This window comes from Pipra filicauda, unplaced genomic scaffold (genome assembly GCF_003945595.2).
Source record: "Pipra filicauda isolate LSUMZ 115617 unplaced genomic scaffold, ASM394559v2 scaffold35_size7292922_pilon, whole genome shotgun sequence".
Taxonomy (NCBI): Eukaryota; Metazoa; Chordata; class Aves; order Passeriformes; family Pipridae; genus Pipra; species Pipra filicauda.
Genome location: NW_024104487.1, coordinates 3,808,939 through 3,816,199, shown reverse-complemented (window position 1 = coordinate 3,816,199; position 7,261 = coordinate 3,808,939).

The window sequence follows — 7,261 nt, the reverse complement described above, 5'->3', positions numbered from 1 at the left end:
TTGAACCAGATTTTCCCCCTGAAGCTAAGAAAAAGTGGTAACCCCCAGGGGGTGGTAACCCCTGGAAGTTTTGAAGTTTTGTCCAATGGGTGCTCCTGCAAAATGTAAACATACCACAAGTAAACGGAAGAGATTAGTTGTAGTTGGGTGATAGAAGGCGTAGCCATGTTCTGACACCACGAGGAAGGGGCTCTGAGCCCCTTGGGGCTCTGCCCCCCCCCCCCCCGGCCCCTGGCTGGGGGGACTGCAGAGACTTGGAACAGTGTTAGACTGGGCTAGGTGTCTGTAGTTATGCTGGGAGATGTTTTCTCCACCCTGGGCAGCGGCAGGAGTAGTGACAGACCAACACTGACCGGAGAAATGGTGGCACAGAGCCAGAAGAGATAAGATGAAGCAACAGAGGCATACAGCACCTTAGAGAGGACTCTTGGAAGGAGAGTTGAGAAAAGAGAGTCAGCAGCAGAGCTACAGAGTTTTGGGGGTAAGAACTGAACCAGACCCCCCAAACTCCCTTGAGACCTCCAAGAAAGGAGAGGAGTTTTGGACATGCAGCACTGGAGAGAGAGAGGAGCTAGAAGCTCAGTCGTCCTGAGAGCTCAGCCAGGACGGTGTGGGAGGTTGGCCTTGGGGGCCCTCCCTTGCTGCAAGCTACAAAGAAGCTCGCAGCCATCTTGAGGCAGGGCGCAGAAGCTCTGCAAGGGACTTTGAGTCCCCTGAAGATACCAGACCACCACGAAGACCCCCTGTGTTTCGTGGTATGACCGTGGTGGAACGACCTTTGTCTGGGGTAACGTAGCCCACGGAAGACCCCTTTGCCTGCATCAAGGGGCCGAGGGGGATACCCCCCCTCGTGAGTGCTGGCAGAAATCCAGCTATCAGCTGCTGCATGTGGAGAGGACAGATGACTGCTGCTGGAGAAGATACTTCTGCTTAGAGACTGGAAGGGATCTGTTCTTCTTCCCTCCTGGACTTTTATTTGGAGGGGAGAAGAGATCTGATCCATTGTAAATACTTATTCATGGTAGAGATAGTTGTGACTGTGTATAATGTATTATAATATTTATTTGTACAGTCATTCTAATATATTCCCTTTCCCCCATTTGGAGTCTGGTGTGTTTTGTCTGGAAAAAACCCATCTCACATTGGATTGAGATGTGACAGGGGGCTAGGACTAGGGAATTAGATTTCTTGGAGATCTCAAACCATGACAGTCCCTTAGGGCTTTGCCTTTAATATCTTTGTCAATTACATTGATAGCGAGATCAAGTGGACCCTGAGCAGGTTTGCAGATGACACAAAGCTGACACACCTGAAGACAGGATGTCATCCAGAGGCACCTGGATAAGCTTGAGAAGTAGTACTTCATGAAGTTCAGCAAGTCCAAGTGAAAAGTGGTGCACCTGGATTGATGCCATCCCAAAGATGTACAGACTGGGAGAAGAAGCCATTGAGAGCAGCCCTGTGGAGAAGAAGCTGGGGGTTCTTGTGGATGAAAAGTTGGATACATGTCCAACAATGTCTGCTCACAACCCATAAAGCCAACCACATCCTGGGCTGCATTCAAAACAGTGTGGCCAGCAGGTCGAGGAAGGTGATTCTGCCCCTCTTCTCTGCTTTTGTGAGACCCCACCTGGAGTACTACATCCAGCTGTGGGGTCCCCAGCAGAAGAAAGACATGGACCTATTGGAGCAAGTCCAGAGAAGAAAGCCCTAAAGATGATCAGAGGGCTGGAGCACCTCTGCTATCAAGACAGGCTGAGAGACTCAGGGTTATTCATCCTGGTGAGGAACAGGCTTTGGGGAGACCTCATTGCAGCCTTTCAGTACCTAAAGGGAGCTTATAAAAATGAGGGAGGGGGACTCTTTATATGGGCAGATAGTGCCAGAACAAGGGGGAATGGTTTGAAACTGCAACAGGGAGTGTTTAGTTTACATATTAGGAAGAAATTATTTACTCAGAGGGTGATGAAGCACTGGAAGAGGCTGCCAGGGAAGTTGTGGATGACCCTTCCCTGGAAGTGTTCAAGGCCGGGTTGAATGGGGCTCTGAGCAACTTGATCTAGTGAATGGCATCCTTGCCCATGGGAGGGGGGTTGGAACTAGATGATCTTTAAGGTCCCTTCTAACTCAAACCATCCTATGATTCTGTCCTGACTTGATCCTGGTCTTCTCCTGTCTGCCTTTTATGCCCTGCTGTTTTCACAAAGCATATTTTCAAAAGTAGTGATTTAGTAACCTAAACTGTCAGAACTTTGTTTTCTTCTTTCATGTCTTCTTTGTTTCCTTCCCTTTCTGCAGGTAAAAACTTGTTGTAACAAATTCATCTTTCTGTAGAACTTACTGTATTCTTTTTTTTTACCAAAATTAACTTTTGGTTGTTCACTTCGCTCTGGCTTTTAAACAAATAAAATGCATTGTTCTATGTTTAGATGACTAAAATGATGTTTCAGTTATTTATTAATAATAGAGAAAGCAAGTCAGTACAACAAGCTTCCTTTTGACAAGAAAAGCTTTTTTCTTCTGAATGAATAATGCAAATTGGAGAAATATAACACCACTCCTGCATTTTATGTGTAGGCAGATAATGTCCTATCTTTCAGCAAATGCATTAGGCAAATGAGAATGCTTTGGGGAAACAGTCGTCTCCCAGAATAGAACGTTGTGTTCTTACCACTGGAGAAAGGACTTTCCAAGTAAGTTACAGTGTTATCAACTTCATGTTTTAAGACTTTGGGTGCCTTGCCTTTGCAGTCATGCAGCAGGAGGTGTTACAGATTAATAGTCCTCCATACTGTCAGCAGAAGCAATTGGCTCCGAAGGGCTTATGCCATCCGCAGCAGGTAGGAAAGGAGGATGATGCTTGATACTGATGAAAACAATGAAAGAAAGTTACAGGGAGATGCATCAATGCACCGCAAGTATATGCTTATACCAGCCTTTGTCTTATTTACTGATAGTAATCTTCCCATCAGGTCCTTTAACTTCTCTGGAAAGAGACAAGTTATGCCTCCTTTCACTGAAGAGATTCACTTTGATTTGCAGGCTTTGAATGCCCAGAGGTTCTCAGATTCCTAATGGGCCTAGGTGAGGAAGTCCACACTACCTCAGCTGGCTCAGCATATCCTATTTCCCAGAAAAGCCTTCTTAGGCTGGCATTAACGCCATGGATTTTATACATCTTGATAAAGAAATAACAGTATAAAAACATCCATAAGCCTCACCCTACAGACTCTCCAAGGCAGAGAGTTTCATGACAAGAAGTCCTTTATATAGTCACAGCATATAAAAGAATGTGCATAGAACTGATGAATTTCTTAACTGTTCTGAAATACATAGTAATTCAATTATTATTACTTACATTTTTTAGGTTACGACTGTATTAAAAAAACCCCAAAACAATAAGAAAACCCACCAAAACCAAAACAAAACCACATGTCTATGTCTCTGCCTGAACTATTTAGGAAATAAATGCAGACAAGGTAGAATGTTCTAACACTCTCTTAGAAAATGTCACCATTTTTCTTTTCACTTTCTTCATCTTAAACGTGTGGGTGGTAAAGACAACTGATTACTGTGCCTGTGAGATCACAGACAAACTAGGTCTCTGGAAAAGATGTAAATAGAAAGAAAGCAAGAAGGCAGTATGAACAGAGACAGCAAAACAGAAAACTGGAGAAGGAAATAAGTTGATGCTACTTGACAGCTCCATGATGAGTGTGGGGATCAAATGTGACCTGAGAAGGGCTGTATAGAAGATTAGATATTCAAATGTAGCTTGAAAAATACTTCAGTGCATTAGAAAATTAATCGAAACCTAAAGTTTTTCTGTGAGAAGGTATACTATATATGTGATGCATGTGACATAAAAAACCAGAAATAATTTGGTCACTTAGAACAATTTTCCCCACAGGAGCATAATGAGAAGTATATCCACGCAGAAAACGCCAGGTGTTATTAATGCCCCCTGGAAATCCACATCAAGGGGTGTGGTTCAGTCATGTCCTGTGAGTTTTGCATACATGGTCATGAAGATACAGTGTTCCTTTCTCCTCTGGGACAGCAACTCCTGTCTGCAGCCATTTGCTCAGTACCATGGGCTGTGCCACTGTAGTCTAGTGACCTACTGGAGTTATGTCTGGGGTCTTGGACAGGACTACAGCATTACCTGGTGATCATTTCTTGGCTCACTGCCCAGACTGAAGATTTATTAAAGATTTTATGAGAATTTAAAAGAGACTCTTCAAAAGGAAAATACCCTAGAAGCTCTGACTATGATTCATGTTTTTGAAACTCAGGAGTCAGAATGAGGCAGAAGAGACTGAGAACACACCAGTGAAAATTCTTCCGTGTTGTTTCTCACTTCGTTTAGCAGGAAAGTTGCCACAACTTGATTTTTTTGTCTCTATCACAGATAAACATGATTTTCACCCTGACTTTGGACAAGTAAGGCATCTGGCCAGCACATAAAATCTTCCTGAATATCATGTTTATCCCTGAAATACAGAGGGAGAAAAGATAATGCAGCTGCTAGTCTTGTCCATTTGTATTGCTGCAGTGCTTAAAGACTCAACCAAGTAGTCTCAGCTGAAGCACAGTTAGTCAGCTACAGACTGGGCACAGAAGTCTGTGCACTGTGCGCTCGTCTTTGTGCCTCAATTCCATTGTATTACAGAATTTCTCCAGCTGAATTCACTTTGTTATGAGTTATTTCAGGGCACTGTCTATGAGGATCAAACCAGAAATGTAAAAGCCTTCATATATAACCTATCATTTCATGATAATGTATATGAGAATCAGTGTAGGGCCTTAGTATTCCAAATGGGTTACAGTGTTTTACTATTAAATGTCTTCAGCAAAAAGAAGAGTTATACAAGGATGAAAGAGTATGCCTTCTTACCAATTGTCATCAGAAATTTTGCATTTTTGCACCTCAAGTCTCCCTGCTAAAACTAGAAACTAATTTGAGTCTGTGCGTAAGTGCTCCAGTTTTCTATTTTGTTTATTAGCTATTTTGTCAATATTGCATTTAAAATCTGATTTCCTGCAGTTAAGTCAACAGCAGGTCAGATTATAGCATTTTTTGGTGGAATTAATTAATCTAAAAATGTGTAACACAGGTTTATTTTACACAAATAAATTAAGTTCTGTGAAATAAATCTTTTTATAAAGGGCTATTTGGAAGGGCTAAAAAAGTTCTGTGGCTCTGCTTATAGTATGTTTTATAGCAAAAAAACAACTTCTCTCCCTATCACAGCTCGCATATTTTCCTTTTGTGGCTACTCTTAAATACTATGACATTTACACTGGTAGTGTTTTATGTGGAGCTATAGAGAACTGTCCAGGAGACAATTTTTGAGAGCTGAGAAAAATATGAAACACCTTCTAATAGTAGAACATATGTTCAATTTCTGTTGAAGCAGACCAAAAATATAATTATAATTGGTATGATATGATGTCCACATAATTTTAATAGAAGAAATTTCTAAAACTGCAAAATACCACTGCACTGTACCCCTGAACTGTATTGTTATCACTCATTCTGACTAGTAATTACTCTTTGAAAATACTGGAAGCACTTTACAAAGAACTGCTACTTAATCAGAGTAATGCGTAAGAAAAAGGAGGAAACAGTGTGTATAGTCAGTCCTGAACCTTGTAACAGGTGCACAACAGTGCAGTAGTTGTAGAGATAGGGGTTTTTTGGCAAATGTTCAACAGCTCCAGAGCTGTTATTGGCTGGCAGCCTTGGCATTTACAGTGGCCTAAGCTGTTGTGAACACCAAACCTTGCCAACAGAAGCAAATCAAGAGAACATGCAACCTAGTAGAGCTTAAAGTTTGGAAAGGTCCCACATTTCATCAGAGGTGAAAGGTACAGCTGTGCCCAATTCTTCATTTTAATCTTTGCCTCAATAAGTTGTTTGTACTCACTGTACCAAACAAACAAGGTGCTGTAGAAGACCAACCTGCTCTGAGTTGTACATTAAAATTTAATGGAAAGTTATCTGTAATCAGGGCTAATTTAAACCAGATTGTGCTCATCATATTTCAGCTATAAGCTCCTAGAGTGGTATGCTGATCTAGGAGTCAGAGACTAAATCATGCTTATCACAGCAGCTGACTTTCTGCCCACTTGAAAGAGTGGCTTGAAAAGCCAGTTGCTCATAGCCTAAGTGATGAGTCACTTATCTGCTAATGCAGTGGCAATGAAGCATCATTACAACTAGCAGCAAATTACTTAAAACAACACTTTATCTCAGTTTAATTCCATCACTAGCACAGACAACAGCCATGTTCACCTTTTCTAAGTACAGGAAACTTTGGCCTGTCTAAATTTGCCTTAATAACTTGCTCATCCAGCCTACATTTAATTCCCCGATGTTTCCCAATGCCTAGCGGTACTTTTAGGATCTCTGAACTTCTGAGGCCAATAGAAAATTCACTGCATGGCTCAAACCTGGAGATTTTTGTATCTATTAGACTAACTTTTGACCTGAACTTATGGGGCAGCAAGTGACATCTGCTTAGGTCTCTTGCATCTGATGAAATTCAATGAATCATATAGGTGAGCCTCCCAAAGAAAGTATGTTGTAAACCAGAAGTATATAAATGGTACCTTTCTTGTGCTTGAGCTCTGTGTGCTCAAAGCCATCCAGGTAAGGATAATCCTTACAGAATGAAACCAATTGGAGCAGGACCCTGGTGGGAAGCAGTGCTCCACAGCATCATGTAAAAGTGTAGAAATACAGAAGAATCTCTCCCATTTGGGCAGTGGCATATGCCCAGTGTCCTGGTGGGAGGCCAGAGTCCTGGATAGATCCCAGCTTACAGTGATCCAGGGGCTCTGCAGACAGAAGCACCCCTCAACCCTGTCAAGGTCTTCACAAACAGACAGACTTGTGCCCTGCATTATTTCAAATTGTGAATGAAACAAACATACCTTGTTAGGTAACACAGAGACGGTATCTGCAATGGATTGTGTGTGGCAATGAAGATATTTCTCTCCTGATGTCTACAGCCAAGTAAGGTATTAGTGACAAAGAAGAAAAAGAAATAATGTGTCAAGCTGTTAGGTGCAGTGATGATAACCTTCGGATTTGCCCAACAACAGTGGAGAGGTGATGCCGGAGGGGTCTTGTGTTAGAGACAGCATGTGGGACAATTTCCTCCATAGTTACTTCCACTTTCTTCTGAAAAAGTAGTCATTGGCTTTGTCTGTGAAAATGTTTTGCTTTTAGAGGAAGTCTGGCATTCTTAGCTTT